This window comes from Pinus tabuliformis, chromosome 8 (assembly GCF_031772625.1).
Source record: "Pinus tabuliformis cultivar Carrire ecotype Pingquan chromosome 8, CPIR1, whole genome shotgun sequence".
In the NCBI taxonomy this organism is placed as follows: Eukaryota; Viridiplantae; Streptophyta; class Pinopsida; order Pinales; family Pinaceae; genus Pinus; species Pinus tabuliformis.
The window spans coordinates 1,610,739,580-1,610,764,864 of record NC_142294.1 but is presented as its reverse complement, the minus strand read 5'-3'; the positions used below and the strand labels follow the sequence as shown (position 1 = coordinate 1,610,764,864).

The 25,285-nt window shown below is 34.7% G+C and overlaps 1 long non-coding RNA gene across 1 annotated transcript; it reads left to right on the top strand.

Moving 5' to 3' along the window:
• The first annotated feature begins 7,173 nt into the window (after positions 1-7,173).
• On the top strand, positions 7,174-7,872 carry LOC149242206 (uncharacterized). The gene is made up of 2 exons (XR_016245703.1): positions 7,174-7,330; positions 7,435-7,872. It is a non-coding gene; the product is annotated as an uncharacterized LOC149242206 (long non-coding RNA).
• The last annotated feature ends 17,413 nt before the right edge of the window (positions 7,873-25,285 follow it).

Here is a 25,285-nt window from a genome sequence, read left to right as displayed (position 1 = left end):
AAAAATAAATTAAAAAATAAATAAATTTGAAAAATAATAAAATAATAATAAGTCAAAGTTTTGAGAAAATAAATGCAAAGTTTTAATTTTTTAATATATGAAAATGCATTTAAAATTTCAGTGGATGAGATTGAAAGGGATTTTGATCCTCATTGACGGTCGAGATTAGTTTCACATGGATCACTTGAACTAGCCGTTGAGAATTTTTCCTTTAAATAGGGTGTCAGGGGTAATTTGAGATCAAGATTAGATTTGAGAGTCTAATGCTAAAGAAAGCTCTCTTGTAGTCACTTTTTGTGCAATAAAAAACACTTTGGGGTTAAAAATTTTGCTGGTGTTACTCTTCTAGAAGTGTTGTAAGATGATTTATTTTTCTGCATAATTTTATTTCCAGCCATTGATTATATCTTCATGAAAATTGATTTAGGCACAGGTATCTTTTCTAATCTCTGGGGTTTGAATGATAGTTTAGATTCTAAAATATAATTGCAGGTATCTCCATTTGATCTGAATTTCACTATTGTTTTCTCCCTCTATGTTAACAGTTGACTTTAAGCTGTGTAGGAAATCTTAGTTTTCAGTTTACCGGGCATTAGGAGAAGTTCTCAGCTGAACTAGCCAACTCTCTAATCGCATTTTCTGAAAAATCCCAGCCCGTTTTAATTCCAGGTTTATCATTTGAATTTCTCTTATGAATGCAAGAAGGGTTTTCTGAAGTATCTCACATTAAGTATAAAATTTTGAAAGTATTACTGTGGATTATTGACAAATCTGGCTGCTTAAGAGTCGAAAATGTGTAAATATTGTAAATTCTTGGCTGGTTTTAGGGTTTTTAGTATCATTCCTGCATACATTTTTCTGGGTGCTTGTTTTTGTCATTGCACATTGCAGATCTGAAGGTGACATTCAATCTTGAAGCCAGATCTAGGCCCTAGAGGGTAAGATCTAGCCTCAGGAGTATTTGCGTAAGAACCACTTTTTTGCAGGTGTACAGTTCCGCTGCTCAGGGTTTATTTTTATTGTAGGAAAAAATTTTGAATTCTTTTTTTAAAGGAGGCTGGGTAAAGTTCCTCATGCAGCTCCTCATTCTCAGGCAGTCACATCCCTCAAAGCTGCCCACAAATCTTCCTACGCAGCTCTATGTTGGCCATCATTTCTACCCACGTTGCAAAAATATCCAGCTCTCCTCCATTTCCCTCATCTCTCATCAAACCCACATCTTTGTCTGCTGTCATCTCCTTATTAGCCCATTTTTCCTGAGCGTTGCCTCTTCCAGCTTCTTTCGTTGCCCTCCATCTGCGTGTTTTGCTACCCTTCACGTGCTTCTCCCTTGCATCCTTCTGCTGCCCATCGTGAGCCATCTTCGCTGTCCATAAGCATGCTCTCCGCTACAGTGAACACTCACCGGCTGCTAACCTTGTTGACTCTCCTATGCGACGTTTCTGGAACCCTCACGTTGACCTGCAAGTTCAATTCCTTCAAATTGCAAACCAATTCGTTCTCCAATGCTACCTGTATCTGCCTTTAGCGTTTCTTTCTATGGCAACTCAGACTCTTCCTCACGCTGCAATCCCTACACAGCGCCAACATTCATGTCCAGTCAATTCCTCATTTCGACTAGCAGCCAACTCCATCTGTTGACCATTCTCTGCGTTGCTGCCATTAATTTTTACGTTGTCCCAATCAACAAAGTCACTAACATTAATCTTTACACTGCCCAGATCAGTAAATATTTCTTCTGCGGCTACATTGAGCCACCCAAAACGCATTCTCCATTACACAGCACAGATCAGTAAATCTTTCTTCTGCGGCTGCATTGAGCCACCCAAAACGCATTCTCTGAACCCTTTCCGCCAGCCAACCTATAAACACATCAAGCATGCACGATGAAAATTTTTAGCCATCAAAATTTGCTCCAAAACCTGCGCAGCAAAACAAAAAATCGATTAATTATGTTCTATATGACTAAGCCTGTTTTGGTTTTCATATATACGCATGGTGGCTTAGTTAGATTTTATTTGATTTAGATTTTATTTAAACTGTTGTATAGTCAGGATAGTTAGATTATGTTTTGATTTATTAGGTTAGCAGAGAGTTTTCATATTTCTTTTAGTTTAGTATTAGTGATATTTTATTTTTTCTGTCGTCTTATTTTAATAAATCATAAAAAAATTAAAACATTAAAAAAATAAAAAATCTCAAAAAAGCAAAAATTTTCATTTGTATTTATGTAATATGGTGAGGCTTTAGCTTTAGGAATAGTTTAGATTAATTTTTAATTTAAATGTGTTCCATCTTGATTTTAAATTTATAACTTTATATTATAATAACTAAAAAAATAAAAAATCAAAAGAATAAAAAATGTTTTGATTTTTTCCTTGCTCATTACGATTTGGGTCAATTTCAAGTTTTCATATAGCTTAGATTTATTTTGTTTATAAGTTTAGATTTGATTTTATTTCGAATATAGTTTAGATGCTAAAATTTATTAGTTTGGTTAATTTTCACTTTCATTTTATTAGGATTTAATTGTTAGTTTATTTTAGCTTTAGATTTATTAAATTTTAGTTTTAGTTTTAGAATTAGATTTGAGTTAGGTTTTGATTTTAAATTTATTTCATTTTAGTTTTGGTAAAAGAATTTTAATTTTAGTTTTGGTAAAAGAATTTTAATTTTGAATTTGGTTTAGATTTAGATCATATTTTAATAATTTCAAGTTTTGTTTACGTTAGTTTTAGTTTAGATTTTAATTTTAGTTTTTTTATTTAATATATATATCTATATATATATAATCATAAATGGATTAAAAATATATATAAAAGTTTGTTTATGGTTTTAGATTAGATTTTAATTTAGGATTTTAATGATTCTATTTTCATTTTTAGTTTAGAATTTTATAAAAATATAAAAAAAATTAAAAAATATTTTGAAAATGCTTAGTAAAAAAATTGAAAATTTGATTTTTGGTGTCTCTATGTTTCATTTCTTTATGGTTAAATGCGATTAACTATTTGAAATCTGGTCAGCATTTAAATTTTATGATCATTTATAACTTTCCTTGAAGTTTAATTGCTGGATCATCATTAAAGCAATTGCGAATTTACTGGCATTGATTGGGTTATTTGATACATGATTGTTTTACAAGGTTCATGTTTGTACAACATTTGATAAATAATCATTTAATCATTAACACCATAATGCATTGGTCTATTGCTTGGGTTATTTGATACATGATTGTTTTACAAGGTTCATGTTTGTACAACATTTGATAAATAATCATTTAATCATTAACTCCATAATGCACTGGTCTATTAATTTTTAAAGTCAATCAAAGTGCTAGATTGCCTTGTTGTGTCTACCAACCAACTGGTCCACGGTTGATCTTCCTTTGTCCCATAGGGTTTACAGCCCCGTCTGAGTGTTGTCGTGGCAATTTGTGCGACAACACAACGCATCAAAGACAACTTGCTTATATCCATGGAAAACAACAACCCATGATTGAACACATTTTACAACTCGAAAGAGTTAACATGTGAGTTAATTTATGTTTTAAATTTTTTTACAGTGTACTAAGTGAATCAATTAATATTTTTAACCATTTTGTTTTGCAAACGCAAATGTAAACCAAATTTAAGTTGACAACGACGCCATGATTGAATACATTTTACAACTCGAGAGAGTTAACATGTGAGTTAATTTATTTTTTTTTTTTTTTACGGTGTACTAAGTGAATCAATTAATTTTTTAACCATTTTGTTTTGTAAACACAACTGTAAACCAAATTTAAGTTATATAATATATTTGTTACGGGGTAATTCAACACATTTTATGCAGATTGTTTAAAGAGATTTTTTTTAACATTAACTTAATGGTTAGGATTAATTTTGGTAGCTAGTGGTTTGAGGAATATGGTTTGGTGGTATGTGGTATTATGTTAATTGTATTTCGTTGGAAAGAAGCTTTTAAATAAGCTTATTTGTCTCCATCGTAAGTGTCTTAATTGTCTCCATTGTAAGTGTTTTAAATGACAAGGTAAGAGACCAGAAGGGTCTCTCGAGTAAGTGTAAGAGATAAGGGTTGAGCAATGCTGCTTGGTAGGCTTAGTCATAGTTTTGGCTAAAGACTAATAGAATTCCATTAAGTTGGGTTTTCCCTGAATACCAGCTATTAATGAAAAACAACAGAAGAAATTAAACTAAAAAATAAAATTTTCACCACACTAGAAACAAGATTTAAATGGAAGATGTAAGTGGAAAACCTTATTCAAAAAAAAACCATGAAAAATAATTTAGTAAATTTCTATTAAAACAATGAAAAACATATTACATTTCACTTGCTTTATATTTTTTTCTCACCCATAATTCCTCTTAACTCACACCTCTCTATAAAAATATTTCATTACAACACTAGAGACCCAATAACATGACAATACCATGAATTGTGAATACAATAAAAACTAACAACTTTAACTTGATTTCGTCTCATACTTACTACTTATAATCATATTTTTCTTTAAATAAAATTAAAAAACTTGACACAAATTACCCGATCTCGTTTTTCAAAAATCACCCAATATCTCGAAAAGATTTCTCACAACCAAGTTACCCCGGTCTCGTTTTTTGAAAATTACCCAGGATCTCGAAAAGATTTCTTACAATGATTATGAAATATTTCACGTTTAAGTAATATTGAATCTAAGGTGAGAAAGAGAGAGTTCTCGTCTAGTGCGAGGCGGAGAGAAAGAGAATGCCTTCTGCTTAATTTGATGTTAGCGGGGTCTTTTTGCCAAATGGGAAGTGCAACTAATTCAAAGTGTGTTTTTCTAGAAAAATTGCGTTTGAAGAGCAATGAGATTATAATTTTATTTATAAAATAGTAGAAATTTTGACATGGTTTTGGTAAATATTTGACAAAAAAAATTTGGGAAGGTTTTTCTGGGGTAAAATGGAAGGAGCTTCAATTCAGCATATTAACAGGGAACAAAACCAGCAGGCAGACTTTTTGTCAAAGGAGGTCTTCAATCGGCTCCAGGTTTATGGTTTATGCAGGTATCTTCTGAAGGGAAAAGTTTCTCCATCCAGGAATTTTCTTTTCCTGATTTCTAATTATAGTAAAGCAGTCTCTCAGGTTTGCACTAGTTTATTTCTTTTCTGCTTTACTTTCCCTCCGTTTTTGTTAAACGATGATACATCATGAGATTTTTCTATGTATCGTGTTTTCTTGTTCCGCATCCTGCCTCTCCTATGCCTCTTCTATGAACAATGTAATCATGAAGCTAGTGGACAGTCTATGCTCTGTTGTTTTTCTGGGCAAATGTCTTACTTTTTAAGGATTTCGCTCCATGTTTTTCAGCTTGTCAAAGATCCAGTCCTATATGGGTCATTCTCAGAATTACAAGCAATGTACTTATCTGCCTTTTTATATATCTTATATAAAATGATCACGCTTTGTTTCTGAAAAAAAATTACTAAATTTTAAAATTTTGACTGTCCTATAAATTTTTAATGATCTTAAATCCATTTCCAGTATCAAAAATACAATTCAAACTTTACTATAATCAAACTTTCTCAAAACAAAAATAACAAACTTTCCCATTAAAATTAATACCTCCTTAAAAAACTCCAACACCAATCTGTATCAATCTCTTTTAATTCAAACTTACGGTAAGATTTAATTTTCGTGAGTGCGCTCTTCTTTTTTGAAAATTACCCAACCCTAATCTCTTCAAAATCTTTCTTAGAGTGCTTTTAGATTAATCCATACTTGGGGATTAATTCAGTGCTTTTTATTAAACATGGTATTCTTTCTCAAAAAAAATTTGGAAAGTAGGTATTTAGCATCATTGTCTAAAAAGTCATAGTCTGCTTTATTCAAGCTTCAAAGGTACAGAAATATGTAACTTATGTGGGTTCCATTTTCTTTTTGGAAAACTAGGGAAATGGAAGATTATTACATTTTCTATTGTGATTCTCTTCGCTCAGTACTAAGACACTATTTTCTCTCCCATCTTGACTATCGTTGTATTTATAGAGATCATTTTGTTAGAGAATAGTCTTATTCTTGACTCTCCTGTATTACCGGAATGGTGGGTGGTCTTATTGTTAGAGAATAGTCTTATTCTTGACTCTCGTGTATTACGGGAATGGTCGGTGGTGGTCTTATGTTAGGTTAGAGAAGAGTCTTATTCTTAACTCTCGTGTATTATGGGAATGGTGGGTTCGTATTAGATCATTCGTTAATGACAGCATGATATTTTTAAATTTTTAAGGGATTTTTTTAATAAGCTGAGAGTATTTACTGTGAAGTTTTTACAGGGAAAAAGCTGAATACATTGAACTTATTAAAAAGCAATTTGTTTTATAGGTTATTTTTTTTTTAATAATTAATATTAAAATTTGCTATATTTATTATTTTGTTAACTAATATTTTAAAAATAGATTTTAAAATTGAAATAAATAAAAGTTAAATTGTAATTATGTGATAAAAATTAAGATAAATGTATTAAAAATTAGAAGTTACTTTTATTATATAAATGTATGGAAGGTTTAACAAAAAATTGTAGGAAGGCTTTATATTAAATCAATTAAATATTTAATGAGACTTAGAAATGTATTATGAATATAAATGTTATGATGTAAGTTAATTAAATCTATTGGATTTGGAGTATGCGTTAAAATTGGGTGATTTAGAGAATAAAATTTATTTATTTTTACAAACTATTTCAAGTGGAGTATTTTAGTGATGAATAATGATTCTACTATTAATTTGATAACTAAATTATTATCAATTTTTTCAATATAATATAATATAATATAATATAAGATATATAATAATAATAGAATAAATCAACATCCATGAGGAATCAAAATCTGAGAGTGCAATTATTGGATTTTCCAAAGTCTTTTCGCTGCATAGTCATATTTTTCAGGGAAGTATACTCCGATAGAGTTAAATTCAACTCGATTGCAGATTTAAAAAGATTTCGTAATTTGATCTTTGACCTTGTAAGCTTGACCCTCTAGCAAGGCAGGTTGTACTAAAGACACATTCCACACATATTCCACTAACGCCTATCACTGCAGCAACGTGGTAGATTCCAGAGTTGTAACACATAGATATTAAATTTAAGCCCGAATTATAAATAGGCGATCAGCAGACTATGCTTGTAAGAGTTGAGAAATACTTTCAAAGTTAATCATGGGGCGCAGCTTATTGGCACAAATTCTATGCTTCTGTGCTCTTTTCTCTATCCTGGAATTGGCCTTATTTCCTGCCACAACAGAAGCTCGAATTGTTGCTGCTTACCATAATCATATGAATACATCAACAGGTATGAATCAGCGTATTGACTTTCCAAGCCAAATTATATTTATTTTCTGTTCTTGCAATCTGTATTAGGGTTTTGATTACACATGTATTTTAATAATTTTCCAGAGGTATCAAAGGAAGAAGCGGAAGGTGGGGGATTGCCGATGAAGGTATTGATGGAAGGAATGAAAGTGAGAAAAATGATAGCAGAATCTGCGAGGCGTCAACCACTTTCTCCTCCCCCTCCATGTCCAAACCGTAATCACAATCCCTGTTAAGCACCTAATGCGCTACATCTTTCCCCTGCAATTATAACTCTCTCGTTTACCTTAGGGCTTCTTCGCAATTAAATCTGGGTGTTCGTGTTGCTATTGTTATTGGAATGTGCTCCAAGTAGTCGTCAACTCTTATTACGGGGCTCTGCCTTCGGTTGTGGTTTCAGGATATTGAGAACTCAGACTCTGGTTGTGTTTTTAGTTTGTGTTTGTCTACCATGGTTGAAACTGGTTGTGTTCTAGTTTGTGTTTGTCTACCATGGTTGAAATTGTTTTGTTTTGTGTTTGCATTGAAAGATTTTATAACAGAGATCACTTATTCACTGTGTAACATAAAATTATCAGTGGGGGATTATAGATTCATTGATCATACTTCTAAAATAATCATACTGATATCATATATTCACAACTTTGGTTACTAAACAATATTACGTTTAGCTCTTTTACCATTTTGGAAATGATTCACCAAAGTTAATTTTATAACGGTGGATCTTGGATTAAGAAAATCGGAATATGAATGCTTTGCAAGGAGTGCGATGCCATGAATATGAACTACAAAATCGAAAAGATCACAGATTCCACATGTTCACCATCCCTGGTCATTCAAACACTTCAACAATGTTCAAAGATCGGGGTTCCTTTTTCTTTTACGTGTTTGATAAATCCATTGACTACCAGGTCAATGGCGATATGGAATCCTCAGTTTTCTTTTTTTATGTTTTTATCTATTTTTTAAATAGCAATTATTTAACTTTCCTTTTATTCAAAATTGTAGAATATTTTTTACAGTTATAATTTAAATAAAAATAAACTTGGAAAAATAACTTCTAATTGAAAATATATAGTCTTTTTATTAAATTGTAGAATATTTTTAGAAGTTATAATTTAAATAAAAATAAACGGAAAAACAATTTTTTTATCGAAAACACATAGTACAAGACACAACTTTTTATAATAACAGACTACAATATTTAATAGAATGTTCATTCCCATTTGTAATCAAACTTCTCAATGTTTGAAATAAATAAACCATATCAACATAGTCCTACAAAATTGCCTTGTATTAAAAAAAATCAACCCAAAAAAAACATAAAATTTAATAAAATGTTCATATCCATTTGAAACCAATCTTCCACTCTTTCACTTAAATCAACTTCATCCAAGAAACTCTTGATTCTGTTTACTCGGTGGTTCATATCCATTTGAAACCAAGCTTCCACTCTTTCACTTAAATCAACTTCATCCAAGAAACTCTTAATTCTGTTTACTCGTGGATGTAGCCATTGCAAAATTATAGTAGTGGTGGTGGTGGTGGTGGTGGTGGTGGTGGTGGTGGTGGTGGTGGTGGTGGTGGTGGTGGTGGTGGTGGTGGTGGTGGTGTGGTGGTGGTGGTGGTGGTGGTGGTGGTGGTGGTGGTGGTGGTGGTGGTGGTGGTGGTGGTGGTGGTGGTGGTGGTGGTGGTGGTGGTGGTGGTGGTATATCTAAAATTATTGATGATGATGATGATGATGATCCTCTTAATTCAGTTGACTAGATGGATCTAGCCACTGCAAAAATAAATAAATAAATTTAAATAAGGAGGTAGTATTTTACTATGTACTTTATTATTTTTAATGGATTATTTAAAATGTTATATCTAAAATTATTGATGATGATGTTGATGATGATGATGATGATGATGAATTTGAAACCAAGCTTCCCACTCTTTCACTTAGATCAACCTAATCCAAAAAACTCTTAATTCAGTTGACTCGGTGTATCTAGCCACTGCAAAATTATATGTAAATGGTATGAAGAAGAAGTATTCAAATATTATAGATCTAGTGCGAGATAAAAAATTAAATAAATAAAAATAAAAATAAAAATAAAATAAGGAGGTAATATTTTACTATGTACTTTACTATTTTTAATGGATTACATTAAAATGTTAAATCTAAAATTATTGATGATGATCATGATGGTGGTGGTGATGATGATGATGATGATGATGATGACGATGATGATGATGATGATGATGATGATGATGATGACGACGACAATGACGGCGACGGCGGGATGATGATGATGATGACGATGACGACGGGATGATGATGATGATGACGACGGTGGGATGATGATGATGATGACAAGATGACGACGACGATTTTTTTTATAAACGACGGTGGTGGTGGGATGATGATGATGATGATGGGATGACGACGATGATGACAGCGACGGCGGCGGCGGCGATGGGATGATGATGATGATGACGACGATGATGGTGATGACGAATATGGGATGATGATGATGATGATGATGATGATGATGGTGACAACGATGACGGGATGATGATGATGATGACAATGATGACGACAACGATGATTTTTTTATAAATGACGGTGGCGGCGGGATGATGATGATGATGATGGGATGACGATGATGACGACGACGGTGGTTGGATGATGATGATGACGACGACGACGATGACAATGACAACGATGATGACGATGGCGAAGACGAGATGATGATTATGATAATGATGATGATCATGACGATGACAATGATGATGATGATGACGGGATGGTGATGATGATGATCATAATGACAACAACGACGATTTTTTTTTTATAAATGATGGTGGCGGCGAGATGATGATGATGATGACGGGATGATGATGATGACAACGACAATGATGATGACAACGATGACAATGACGACGACGAAGATGAGATGACGACGACGATGACGTAGATGGAATGATGATGATGACGACGATGATGATTTTTTTTTAATAAATTTTTTATTAAAAAGGTAAAAAATATATATATATATATATATATATAATTTATAAAATTTGAAAGAAAAAAATTTGATGAAAATGACGATTAAATATTTATTTACAAATTTTTTATTAAAAAGTTATGAAATTTAAATATATATATATATATATATATATATATATATATATATATATATATATATATATATAACTGATGAAATTTGAAAAAAAAAATAAAATATTTTTAAGTACAATTTTTAAAAATCGTAAATATCTAAATGTTTTTACAATTTTCCTTTAAAACTATCAAATCCAAATTATATTAATAAATTACACATTTTTGAGAAAGATGATTAAATGAAAATTGTTATTTAATTCGTATTTATTATCAAGTAAAATATTATTATCTTTAATATATATGTGGATGATTTAAAATAAACTTGTAACATCTCTATAAACTTTGTGTAAAAAATTATAATTTTTTCTTTTTTAGACAATTACTAGCATGTAATATTCCCAACCACTTATTTCATATTCTTTAATTGACCATAACATAAAATCATTGTCATTACATAAAGTAACCTTAGGAATGAAATAGTAAGTTACATAACATAAAAATCATTATTGTAGCATGTTAAAATAAATCCTTTTGTTGTAACTTTACATCAGTATCATTGTTCATTTAATTAGGCTAGTTAATCACATATTTGATGATTGTTAATTTTAGGTATGTTCTATGCTAGAGCAATTTATTTAATTTATTTTCCATATTAGCAATCACATCAGCATAAAGTAAACTGCAGATAGAACATAAATATAAATCGTAGAAGACAACCCAAGACAAGAGGACACAAGATGTGGCGCTAGCTAGGGAGAAACACCACAATGTGTGGGGAAAGCCTTGATCAATTCTTCTTTTACGTTCTTCAAAGTTCAACAGAGAAAGAGAGAGAGAGAGATAGTACATTTACAATAGAAGTCAACACTTTGAATTTTGATATTGCATGAGATCAGTTGAAGACATATTCTTCAATTGATTCTCTGAGGTGACTCCTTCACCTATCTTAGTGCTGCATCTCATCCATTTGCCGCACCTTACCGTGTAGCACCATGTTGCCCCATCACAGTGCTGGACCTAGATGACTGAGCTGCTCTCATCTTCATGATGCTCATCATGCTGCATCTTCCATGGTCTCGCCCATTCTTATGATTACATTCATCATTATGCTATCCATGCTCCATGTATCATTTTGCAGCCCATGCACATGATCTCATACATCATGTTGCCCATATATCTCATGATGTTGTCCATGCTCATCATGCTGCCCATATATCGTATGATGTTGTCCATGTTCATCATGCTACCCATATATCTCATGATGTCCATATTCATCATGCTGCCCATATATGTCATGATGTTGTCCATGTTCATCATGTTGCCCATATATCTCATGATGCTATCCATATTCTACATAGAGTTTCTTTCATGCCATGCCATGCCATTTCATTGAATATGATGACACAATTCCACTGAAGATTGGTACAGTCATACCATTGACTACTATATCAACATTGTTGGCCCTCAAAGATGACAGCGTATATGTCTGGCACCCTTATATTTAACTGCGGCTCCCACTGTGGCTTACCTTGCAGCTTGACTGTGGCCTTATGTCCTTATGACTGCAGCTTCTTTTACTGCATAAACATATTTCCAAGTGCCCCTTACGCTAGCATATAAGTGTCTCTACAGCTGCGTTGAATATCTCCCCACTTCAGCATGTATATCATTGACAACATATCTACACTTCTCATATGCGTATCTTGGTTGTGTTTAAAGTGTCTATAACCAGCGTATAACATCCTCTATGATCAACAATGAACAACGTATATATCTCTCCATTACCTGTGTGTAAGGTCTCTTGTGTCTGCGTATAGATGTTTCCAGAGACACGAATTAGGGCATCATGTTGACTGTAATTAGGGCTTCATCTGTAGCTAGGGCATAGTGTCTCTCCTTCTCCAAAAACCCAAGACGTGGAGAGGAGGAGATCACTTAAGAATGTGTGTGCAAATGACATCAAATCCTCTTCTATTTATACCAAAAACGTATAGGTTGAATAGACATGATGTTTGGGCTTCTTGAGCCTACATAAGTTGTAGGTCGACTTGATAATAATTACATAATCAAAATAAATTCATATCTCCATAAATACTTATCGGAATCGGATGATCTTTGGATCAATCCTACACCTCTCAATGAGAGGGATCCAATAAAAATATCAGCTACCATAAATAAGCTAATCCACATGGAGTTTGGCCCTAGTTTTCAAATTTAACACTCCCTCTAAACTAGGGATAACTCCATCCACTGATCCATAAGTCCGATTGTACTATCTCTGCCATCAGTGCCCTGCACTGCTCTACCCAGCTCTGCTTGCTTAGCTCTACTCTTCTCTGCTCTGCTTAGCTCTACTCTACTGTGCTCAGCTTTGCTCTGCTCAGCTCTGCTAGCTCTTCTCAGCTCTGCTGGCTCTGCTGGCTCTACTCTACTCAACTCTACTAGCTCTACTAGCCTTGCTTAGCTCTGATGTCTCTACTCTACTAAACTTGGCTCTGCTAAGCCATGAAGAAGAAGAGTTGATCGAGAATGTCTCATACCATTCTCCACTGACCCAAAGTCAATCTCAGAGTGCGTACCACTAGTCCCAAACCAGTCTCAACTGACCCAAACTCAGCGTCATAGTATGTACCACTCCCACTAGTCCCGGACCAGGCTTCCACTGACCCGAAGTTAGTCTAAGAGTATGTACCACTAGTCCCAGACCAGTCTCAACTGACCTAAAGTTAGTGTCATAGTGGGTATAACTTCTACAACTAGTCCCAAACAAGTATCATTGATCCCAGATCAATCAAGGTCATCCTAGCGTAGGGAGTACTATAGATACTGTGATGTGTCCATTAGTACTACTATGGTCCCTATCTTCATTTCCCTACTCATTGATCATATGAGAGGTACTTCCCATGAGTCCCTGACTGCATGGGTAGGATGCCTCGATAGGAGAACTTAATCAATCTTGTCCTCACAGGAGAACTTAATCATCCTGCTACAATTTTCATGGAGAACACATCATCCAGGCCTCACAGGGGAGCTAATCATCCTGCTACATAATCGTCATGGAGAACACATCATCCAGACCTCACAGGAGAACTAATCATCCTGCTAAATAATTGTCATGGAGAACACATCATCCGGACCTCACAGGAGAACTAATCATCCTGCTACATAAGAGAGTGAATCATCTTGTCCCACAAGAGAGCAAATCATCTTGTCCCACAAGAGAGAAAATCATCTTGTTCATAGGAGAGCGAATCATCTTGTTCAAGGAGAGTGAATCATCCTATCCCATAAGAATGTGAATCATCTTGTTCACAGGAGAATGAATCATCTTGTCCATAGGAGAACGAATCATCATGTCCCACAAGAGAGCGAATCATCTTGTCCCAGTGCGCACCACCAAGGGAGGGTGAGTCGCCTTGTGGTCATATGTTGCTCCAGGAAGAACCACAAGCCCATAGAGCTCCCGGAGCTTAATGTATGCAACATGCAGGACCCTTGTACAAAGGTCTCTTGATGACTCCAAGTTGTTCAGGAAAATCACATATTTGGTCTTCCCCTGTGGCTTTAGCAACCTGTACATCATCTTAGTACGATGGAGCCTCCTTGCTCACCAACTTACCATATCCTAGATAAGGTAGTATCTGATGTTTATCTACTGGAGCAATCGTTGAATACAGGATTCCTCAATAATCGAATCCCACCTCTGGTTGTTACAGAGGATCACAGTGGTATTCATCATGTGTACAAATAGCTCACTGATGAACTTCCCCAACCAAGCAACTTCATACGAGATCATACTCGTGGATATGTATCCAGTCTCGATAGTGCTTATAACAACCAACTTCTACTTCCTGCTCATCCATGATATCGAAGCAGAATCCAAACAGCACTAAGAAGTGCTTCAGTGATCCTTCACACAACTTGCCCAATTAGCATTCGAATAATCATGTAGTTTCATATTTCCAACAGTGTGTCTCAATCCATGAGAAATTGTGCCCTGAAGACATCTTAGAAGATTCTTGGCACCAATCCAGTGAGGCTCAACCAAATATGAGCTCCATGTGCTAACTGCAAGACATATGTCTAGAATCCAACTCCCTCTTACTTCTGCAAATGAGAGGGTCTACACCTGTCAGAAATAGTTCGTTCGCACAAGGTGCCGGTATGAGATGTCTATCAGCCACAACCTTCAGATAATGGTTTGGATCGGTTTCACTTCTAGTGAATCTCAACTTCATCAAATAGCTATCAATCCTCTCATAATACACTCGGGGTGTTTTGCTTCAAGCCATAGAGGGCTTTCTTCCTCCTGTATACATGAGATTCACATTCATGAATCTCAAACTTCACGGGTTGTTCCATACCTATGGACCTACTACATGGTCCCCTTGTAAGATTTTCCTTCAGTACGTCTCAGACATGTACTTTCATGCTCTTTTTAAATTCAGGCTTCCCTGTCACCATCTGACTCATAGACCTCCGGTGCTATGTGTCAATGGACATGGTCCCCAATGGACTTCCTATAACTTAATACAACCTTGAACTCAAAATCATCTTTGAAAATTATATTTTCAAACACATACCTTTCCATCGACGAATGCCACCTTAAAACCTTTGACTTCCATTCTTGGGGTTCCTTGCTTCCTTAAAGAGTTGGCCGTGTCCTTGATGACCTGCATCTCTACCATTTAGACACTCCTTCACATAAGGGCCAAACTTATAACCAAGACATCTGCCTTTCCTTCCACCCTTAGATCTGAACTTCCCAATGCAGTGACCTTTAGGTAGGCCATGAGAAGTTCCACTGTGCCATTCTAATAATATTCTCTGCTTCGACTTCACTCTGGGTGAATTATTAGGAACCCAATGATCATTTTGTCTTGTCCCAACTGTCTTCGGTGATTTCTCTTTCACTCTTTCTTGGGCATTTTCTTCACCTTAGCTCTTATACCATGTTAATTTTAGGTATGTTCTATGTTAGAGAAATTTATTTAATTTCTTTTTCATATTAGCAATCACATCAGCATAAAGTAAATTGCAGATAGAACATAAATATAAATTGCAGAAGACAAGCCAAGACAAGAGGACATAAAATGTGGCTCTAATCAGGGACAAACCGCACAATGTGTGGGGAAACCCTTGATCAATTCTTCTTTTATGTTCTTCAAAGTTCAGCAGAGAAAGAGAGAGAGAGAGAGAGAGAGAGAGAGAGAGAGATAGTACATTTACAATAGAAGTCAACACTTTTACTTTTGATATCGCATGAGATCAGTTGAAGACATATGCTTCAATTGATTCTGTGAGGTGACTCCTTCACCTATCTTAGTGTTGCATCTCATCCATTTGCCACACCTTACCATGTAGCACCATGCTGCCCCGTCACAATGCTAGACCTAGATGACTGAGTTGCTCTCATCTTCATGTTGCTCATCATGTTGCATCTTCCATGGTCTCGCCCATGCTTATGATTACATTCATCATGATGTTGTCCATGCTCCATGTATCATTGTGCTGCCCATGCACATGATCTCATACATCATGCTGCCCATATATCTCATGATGCTGTCCATGTTCATCATGCTGCCCATATATCTCATGATGTTGTCCATGTTCATCATGCTACCCATATATCTCATGATGTCCATATTCATCATGTTGCCCATATATCTCATGATGTTGTCCATGTTCATCATGATGCCCATATATCTCATGATGTTGTCCATGTTCATCATGCTACCCATATATCTCATGATGTTGTCCATATTCTACATAGAGTGTCTTTCATGCCATGCCATGCCATGTCATTGAATATGCTGACACAATTCCACTGAAGATTGTTACAGTCATACCATTGACTGCTATATCAACATTGTTGCCCCTCAAATATGACAGCGTATATGTCTGGCACCCTTATATTTGATTGCGGCTCCCACTGCAGCTTAACTATAGCCTTATATCCTTATGACTGCGGCTTCCTTTACTGCATAAACATATTTCCAAGTGTCCCTTATGCCAACGTATAAGTGTCTCTACAGCTACGTTGAATATCTCTCCACTTCAACGTGTATATCATTGACAACGTATCTACACTTCTCATATGTGTATCTTGGCTGTGTTCAAAGTGTCTATAACTAGCATATAACATCATCTATGATCAGTAATGAACAACGTATATGTCTCTCCATTACATGCGTGTAAGGTCTCTTGTGTCTGCGTATAGATGTTTCTAGAGACATGAATTAGGGCATCACGTTGACTATAATTAGGGCTTCATCTGTAGCTAGGGCATAATGTCTCTCTTTCTTCAAAAACCCAAGATGTGGAGAGGAGGAGATCACTTAAGAATGTGTGTGCAAATGACATCAAATCCTCTTCTATTTATACCAAAAACGTATAGGTTGAATAGACATGACGTTTGGGCTCCTTGAGCCAGCATAAGTTGCAGGTCAACTTGATAATAATTACATAATCAAAATAAATCCACATCTGCATAAATAATTATCGGAATCGGATGATCTTTGGATCAATCCTACACCTCTTGATGAGAGGGATCCAACAAAAATATCAGCTGCCATAAATAAGCTGACCCACATGGATTTTGGCCCTAGTTTCCAATTTTAACAATGACGTAAGTGTCTATGCCATGTAAGGAATCAATGTAATTAGAATGACATAATATACAAACACATCAATGGAAATTGATAAACCCTGGAAACCATATAGGGAAAAACCAGCAAATGTTTATTTTAATAAACATTTCTTGAGGATGCTTACCTCTCACTCATTAGCAGTAATGGAGTCAATCCCTTGAAAATTGTTAAAATTTTTACAAAGAATATCATCTTAAGTTCAAACATAACTAGCTAGTGACCATTCCATTACTCATGGTATAATTTAAACCGCAATCCTCGAGCATTGCGCCTCTGTGCCCTTGTTATTCCATGAAGTGGATTATCCTATGTTGATCAATCCCTCAATCTGCATTGGTCATTAGTTCATTTTCTGCCATAATGTTAAATATAATTCAACTTTTGCATAAGTCACAATCCTTTCCTGCAATTACTACTATCAGCAAACTCTGACATCATGAATATATATAATATTCATTTATGAAATCCAAATAATCAATATCTACTAGTTATTCTTTAAACATCTTTCCGTGTTTCACTTTCTTACACATACATAATAACGTTAAAAGATATCTTTGATCTTTTTTCTTTTACATGCATCCTCAAATGCACAGCCAATTTCTAACACATACATAAATAAAATTTATAAAGAGTATAGAGACATGTCTCTTTATGAACATTGCACAAAAATTAATCAAAATCACATAATGACAAACATATATATTTGTCCACACATGTATGGTTATGAAACAACTCTAACCATCCAAATTCCACATGTATAAAGTAAATTGCATAAAGATCCCCAAGGTCTACTCATTTATCCCTACTTGACATATATCATAAGAAATGGAAATAGTTGCATTCTAATTTTACCCACAATATCACTGTAATATTTAAAAGAATCTTCATGGTTATCACTATCTCTTTTCACCAGAAGAGAATTTTTTTTTCCAAAATATAAACACCACAATAACTATTATCTCTTTGCACAACACATTCTTTTACAAAATGAAAACCAGCGCAATTACCTATATTTTTTAAAGAAAACTAACACGCTAGCTATGATATTTGCGCATGTAAATACATATTCTTTTTCCAAAAGATATTAGACCAACAACTATTATCATAATGCATATAAACACATATTATTTTTCCAAAAATAACCTAAGTTACATAATAGTTATTATTCTTGTGCATATGAACACATATTGTCTTTCAATAAATCTAACACAATAACTATTACATTTTTCTATACGAACACATAATATTTTCAAGAAAGCTAGCATGGATTCTTATATTTGTATGCACAAGATCCATACCCAAGCTTTTAAGAAAATACCTTGATTTTTACCACTTCATGCACAAAATTTATATACAAGCTTTTAAGAAATAACATGGTTACTTATATTTTATGCAAATAATTTGTATGCATTATTTTCCAAAAGATTAGCATAGTTAATTTATCCTTTACCATGTCGTATTTTCCAAGAAAATAACCTCACTAATATTTTTATGCAAATGATCTTCTTATGAATTCTTTTTCCAAAATATTAGCACATTCAATTTATCTTTTCCCATGCAATCATTTCCAAGAATATAACATGGCTAATATTTTATGCAAATGATATTCATATGGATTCTTTTCCAAAATATTAGCACTTTTAATTTATCTTTTACCATGCGGTCTTTTTCAAGAATATAACATGGTTAATATTTTTATGAAAACGATTCTTGGATACTTTCAAAATTTTTATATGTAATATTTTCTTTCAAGAAGAATAACATGGATATTTATCTCTTATGTGCAATACCCAAGAAATCCTACTTGCATTCCTCAAATAACAACCCTTTGCCTCGTTCCCTGTCTATGCTCAACACTGCATACTCCTTTTTCTCACTCCCTGTCTATGCTCAAAAACCATGTCTTATTAATAGTAAAAATAGGAAGGGAGTTTCAAATGACCCAAAGTATACAACCATGCACCTTTCACCACTTTAGTAGAGAAGGAATAGACAAAAGGATAGCGTGGATTCTTCGAGAATGACGTGATCCAAGTGCACATTGAATATCATCTTCGAGTAGTTCCATTAGGTTCTCATTTGATTTCGTATACACTGCAATCAAAGTATCCACACAACTGGAAAACCATGGTGTTCCCTTGATTGTTTCTTTCCTATGACAACTTTGAAATACAAACTTGATGGTTAAATGGATGAGCCTCTGATGTTATAAGGCTCTGAAAGTCTTTGGTGTTATAGAGGAGGATACCCCTGCAGACAACATAGAACTGGGACATTATGACCACAAATATCTTTGGAACTAAAACCCTTACCAATCTCTCTTTTTTTATGCACCACCCATGAATCATTAGAAAATGCCTCTCCCTTTTTGTTTGATTCCATAAGGCAATATAATTGGCATACTAGTTATAAACTAATTCACAACAGTTCTTGATATCAACCATTTTGTCAAATGTGATATTACTATAATTTTTCAATAATAATTTCATATTTATTAATATTATTATGTATGGGTATTACATTATCCCTCGTTAAAGATTACACCTTCCTCGATGTTCATCTCCTCATTATTATAATTTTGTCTGGTCATTGTCTCCCAATGGAACTCTAACTTTATATTTAGATTTTTTTTATCCTTTGCAATCATATTTCATTCATGACATCTATGTCTAGTCATGATAGTTTTGTAACCAAAACAATATCACAAGGGATCCTCTCCCTTCAAAATACATAATTTGATTTCCAAGAACTACCAATAAGTAAAAACAATAATGTTTATCAATAATCATAAATATTTTCAACTACAAAAGATATTCATTTTTTACTTCTATCCTTTCAGTTATTATAAAAAAGAATATCTCTTTGTAACAACAAGTTCTTACCTTCTAATATTCTTGGAAACCATGGCCATTCCACACAATATTTTACTTATAGGTGGTTTATTAATTGTGGAAAGAACTCTATGAGTGGTTTATCAGCCCAATAACAAACACCTCATGTGGTTTCATAACCTCCATGATAAGCATCCTCTGTCATATGATCAACAAATCCAACATAATCACATTAATGAGAACATTTCAATTAAATGATATTCATAATATTTTAACTATCAATCATTTATCATAGTATCATTGCAAGTAATTAGAGGTAACCTAACTCTCTAATCATAAAAATGATCAAAGTGGTCATAACTGCAGAAAATGAATATTGCCTTAGCCCCTACTAAAGACATATACAAGACTGGTAATACAATAGAGGGACTACTCTTCAAGTACATCCTCCTTGAGCACTAGATTCCTTTCTCGTTGGGATGTACATAAAAATCTTACAAATTCATACACAAAATTCATTTTAACACATCATATACTTGGTCAGTTAACTCGATTTGCTAAGAAAACCATAGTGAGAAAAGAGTTCTGCTCCCAAGGTTTCCACAAACTAGATTAAGTCCATTTCACATCTAGGACAATTCCCTAACAATGAACACATTAGTTCCAACACAAGACTCCTCTTGGCAACATCTTGCCTATTCCTCCAACAACATTATGCCTTGAACAATTTAGAGCTCAAAAGCTCACTCTTTTGGGCCTCCTCTAATAGGCTCCAAAACCAACAAGGTTGCCTCAAGATTTCCCCCTCACCATCTTGGCCAACGTTTTCACCTTACTGATATCATCTATCTCTAGGGAGAGGAAATTCGAGTAGTCAATTTCTTCTACCCATTGCCCTCCTTGGGCTTTTCCCACCTGTCTTATAACTATTTGGGATGTGAAATTCTCTTTAGCACCTTATCCCACTTTAATTTACATAATTGGCCCTATGCACATTAACATTAAAGCAGAATGAACATTTATGTACATCATGTATTCATACTTGACCATTAGTGTGGGCCCTACCATCTGTAAAAGTAAATATGACATAAAATCATGTTTAACATCTCATGTCACACAAGTGTTATTCATTTCAAATTTTCCACATAGTAATCAACCCGCAATTTAGGAAAACATTACTATATCTTCTATCCACAAATATTGCATAGCATAACGGTGAACATTATAACTTCACATTTGCAGCTGCAAATCACATTGCAACATTCTACCTTTCACTGGTTCTTATATTTTGTGCTAATAAAACTTTAGCGATGTTACTATGCTTTCATTAAACTACACATGCTTTATTACACTAGCAACATTAGTCACAATTTCTTTTGATAAAACCATACCTTCTACAAAATATTGTTATTTAAAAAATATCTTGTCAATTCAATATTTTAATAATGTAGTGTTGACAGTGCCAGAAATCGATCAACCAAGTGGGTCTCCGTGATGTGAAGTCCTAATTATACCTCACATCATTTGGAATAAGAACCCCATTTGGAGTATTGGCCCAGTTTCTATATATTCTTATATATTTTCCTTGGCTTTAACTGTGAGCGAGAGAGAGAAGCATGTATGTGCCTTTGTGAAAAGCAAGTAAGTGCATCTGGTGAATGTTCGGTTGAAAGTGTAACAAGGTTCTTCTATTGCAGATGGAGGAAAACGTGAACCTCTAAGAGAGAGGTAATAGTACCACACTAATAGGGGTACACACAAGAAAAAGAGAATATCCTAACGTCAAGCATAATAGTTCACATAGATGCAATGGTTATTACAACCATTACAACAAAGTTCAAATAAGATAAGCATTAAAATAACCTAAATAGTTCAACTAATTTAGTACAGGTGAAAGAAACCATGAATCATAAACATTCACAAAATAGTCTTACAAATATTCACAATCCATGCATGAAAATGTGTTAGGAATCAAGCTTCAAGTGTTAAGTAAGTCCCAAGGTGCACGAATACAATGAGCATCACTAGCTTGAATAGTGGTGCATTGGAGCCACGACTTTCTCCCCAAAAGTACTAACTTTGTCTCTCTGATGCTTTATGGGAGAAGCTAAGGTGAAAATTCCTTTGCATGAACAATGAGGGTGTATATATTAAAAATGGGGTGATACTTCATTTCCCTTATGAATCTTGGACTACCCTCATGATTGTTTGACTTCTCATAATGTTTCGACTTCCTACATGAATTTTCACATCACATAGATGACTCTTGGACTTCCACTTTACATTAAATTTTCCAATACAGAATTACATAATCCATGAATGATGTGGCACATGATGGCTCCTGACACAACATGACATGACACTGATGACATGGACTACATGATGACATGGCAATGTCAAGTCACTTTTGTTGTTGATTTCTTTGTGTCTTATTGAAAATATGGTGCATGTTCTTCTTCTTCCTCCTCCTTATGACTTGAATTTAAGGAGTCTTAAATGTGGTTTTGATCATCCATCTTATTCTATAATCCAACATTCCTTCGTCTTCTTTCCTGATGATCATATTATCTCCTCAGCTCTTTAAGTGTCTTCTAGCATGGTCTCCTTCTCCATCTCCTTCATCATCATCATGTCATGAAAAAATAGAATACTTGTGACTGCAATCCACCCATGACAAGATAACATTAGTTTGATAAACCCATATCCTAAGATGCTTCATGAAGTCACTTGTTAAGGCTAAAATTAGTGACTAGTTGAGTTACTAACTTAGGGATTGCACATTTCTAGAGGCCAAGGTCCAGGATTAAGGCTTGAGACTATGCAATGGACAGTTCATGAGGGCCAGGATCAAATGATTTAACGATTGAGGGAATCAAGGACTTAGTTTGGAGGCTTGAGCCTTGAGACTATGTAATGCACATTTTTGGAGGCCTAGGCAGATGAACTATGAAGTTGAGGGACTCAAGGGCTTAAGCTAGAGGCTTGAGGCTTGAGATTGCATAATGCACAATTCTAGATTCTTGACACTTCAAGTTACCCAATGTGTAGTTCAGACAGGAGAATAGGCTTAGAGATTTCATAGTGGAGGGGTTCAAGTGCTCAAGCTTAAGGCTTGGGGCTTGAGTTCTTCCACTTGATGAGATACTCTAAAATTGATCAATTTCGTAGTTGTTGAGTTCTTGTTTCTATGACTGCTCCAAGTTCCAATATTATTTTTCCTTCCTTGTCAAGTTTTGGCAATATTGTTTGAACTAGGAGCTTGTCACCAATAACCTTATTTAAGCATGAAACATGGAAAACTAGGTGCACTCAAGAAGATGCAGGAAGTTACAATTTGTATGCCATAGTACCAATCCTTTGTAACACCTTTTAAGGACCATAAGACTTTGGTGATAATTTATTATCCTTCTTAGCTTGCTTGAGGAACATTTTTTTGTATGGTTGTAGCCATAAAAATTCCCAGTCGCCTACATCAAAGCTTCTTTCCTTGCGATGTTGATATGCCTGTAGTTTCATTCTATTTTGTGCCAAAGTGAGGTTATCCTTTAAGAGTTGGAGAACTTCTTGTTGATGCTCGATGTGATCTTCCACTTATTTAAACTTAGAATTTTCTCTTAAACATGATGTGATCGATGGTGGATGATATCCATAAAGTGCCATAAATGGGGTCATTTGTGCTGCAGTATGGAAGGAATTGTTATACCACCATTCAGCCAGAGGTAACCATTTGACCCTTTCTGTTTGTTTATTAGATACAAAGAAATGTAGATATCATTCCAAACATTTGTTCCCTATCTCATTTTTCCCATCAGATTGAGGATGATAAGATGAGCTATGAGCTAGCTGAGTACCTAGACAAGAAAACAATTTTGCTTAAACATTTCCAGTGAAAATAGGATCTCTATCGCTTACAATAATCTTTGGGCTTGTTGGGTGTGTAGCCTGATTATCTTCTGTATTCAAAGGTATCGCCACATTGGACCCCAGTTTGGAATGGGGCGGCAACGATGCTCGTAAAATATTCGCTGCAAGGGGGGTCCACGGGGGTAGCTGTGACCTTTGGGGAGTGCCCCCTTGGCGGGGGGTTTCGAGGGTAGCACCCCCAAAGCTAAAAACAGATGTAAAATTTCCTTGTAAAAGCATAGTAATTTCTAGTCAATCTGGGTTGTTCATTAGACAGATGATCTAACGATAGAACTTATGTTTAGTTTAGGGTTTTTTTCCCTAGATGGCAACCCCTCTCTTTGCATGAGGGCATTGTATTGAGTCTGTGTAATATATGTGTATTCTCTGAGCGAGAAGCAGGGTGGTGAGAGTGTGAGAGAAAACAGACGATATTATAGCGGATCTGATGTAGGTTGTGTCTCTTCATTTTGCTAGATAATAGAAAGGAAGGACTGGTTGTTCGGGGTGGACGTAGCCTAAAATGGGTGAACCACGTATATCTATGTCTCTCTTGTTTTATGCATTTTCTGTGCTTATATTTCTGTAATATTTTATGTGTTCCATTGCTCTGTACTAACAGGGCTTCCATGTAGCTTTTGAATTATTTCCATAAATGCAGTGGCAACTGTACTAGCTTTAAATGGATGAGATAATACACAAAAGTGTGCATACTTGGTAAGTCTATCAACTACCACCATGATGACACTCTTTCCGTCGGACTTGGGTAAAATTGTGATAAAATCCATTGAAACTTCCTCCCCACATTGACTTGGAATGGATAAAGGTTTCAATAGACCTTGGGGCTTAATTGACTCAACTTTATTTTGTTGGCAAAACAAACATTCCGCCGCAAACTTTTGGATATCACATTTTAGGCCATCCAAAAAAATTCCTTCCTAACCCTATGGTAAGTCTTTAAAAATACTGAATGCCCTCCTAAGGTAGAGGTTTGCAATTCTAGAAGAATATTTTGTTTGAGTTGGGAATTATTACAGAGGTATAAGCGATCTTTGTACCATAATGAATCATTTTTCTAGCTAAATGTATCAAATGTACTAGTATCTTGCTGCAACTTTTGAATGAGTGCCCACAATTCTTCGTCATTCTTCCATTTATCCCTTGCTTCATTTATCAAATATGGTTCGATAATAGAAATGGAACAAAGAAATGCTTCCACATCCTCATCCTTTCTTGAGAATGCATCTGCAACAACCTTTTGATTCCCTTTTTTGTAGATGATTTCAAAGTCATAACCCAACATCTTTGTGACCCATTTTTTCTACTCTTCTGAAGATAATCTTTGTTCTTAAAAGTATTTAAGACTATCATGATCTGTTTTTACCTTGAAGTGTCTTCCCATTAGGTAAGGTCGCCATTCCTTAAGTGCATGTAGTATTTCC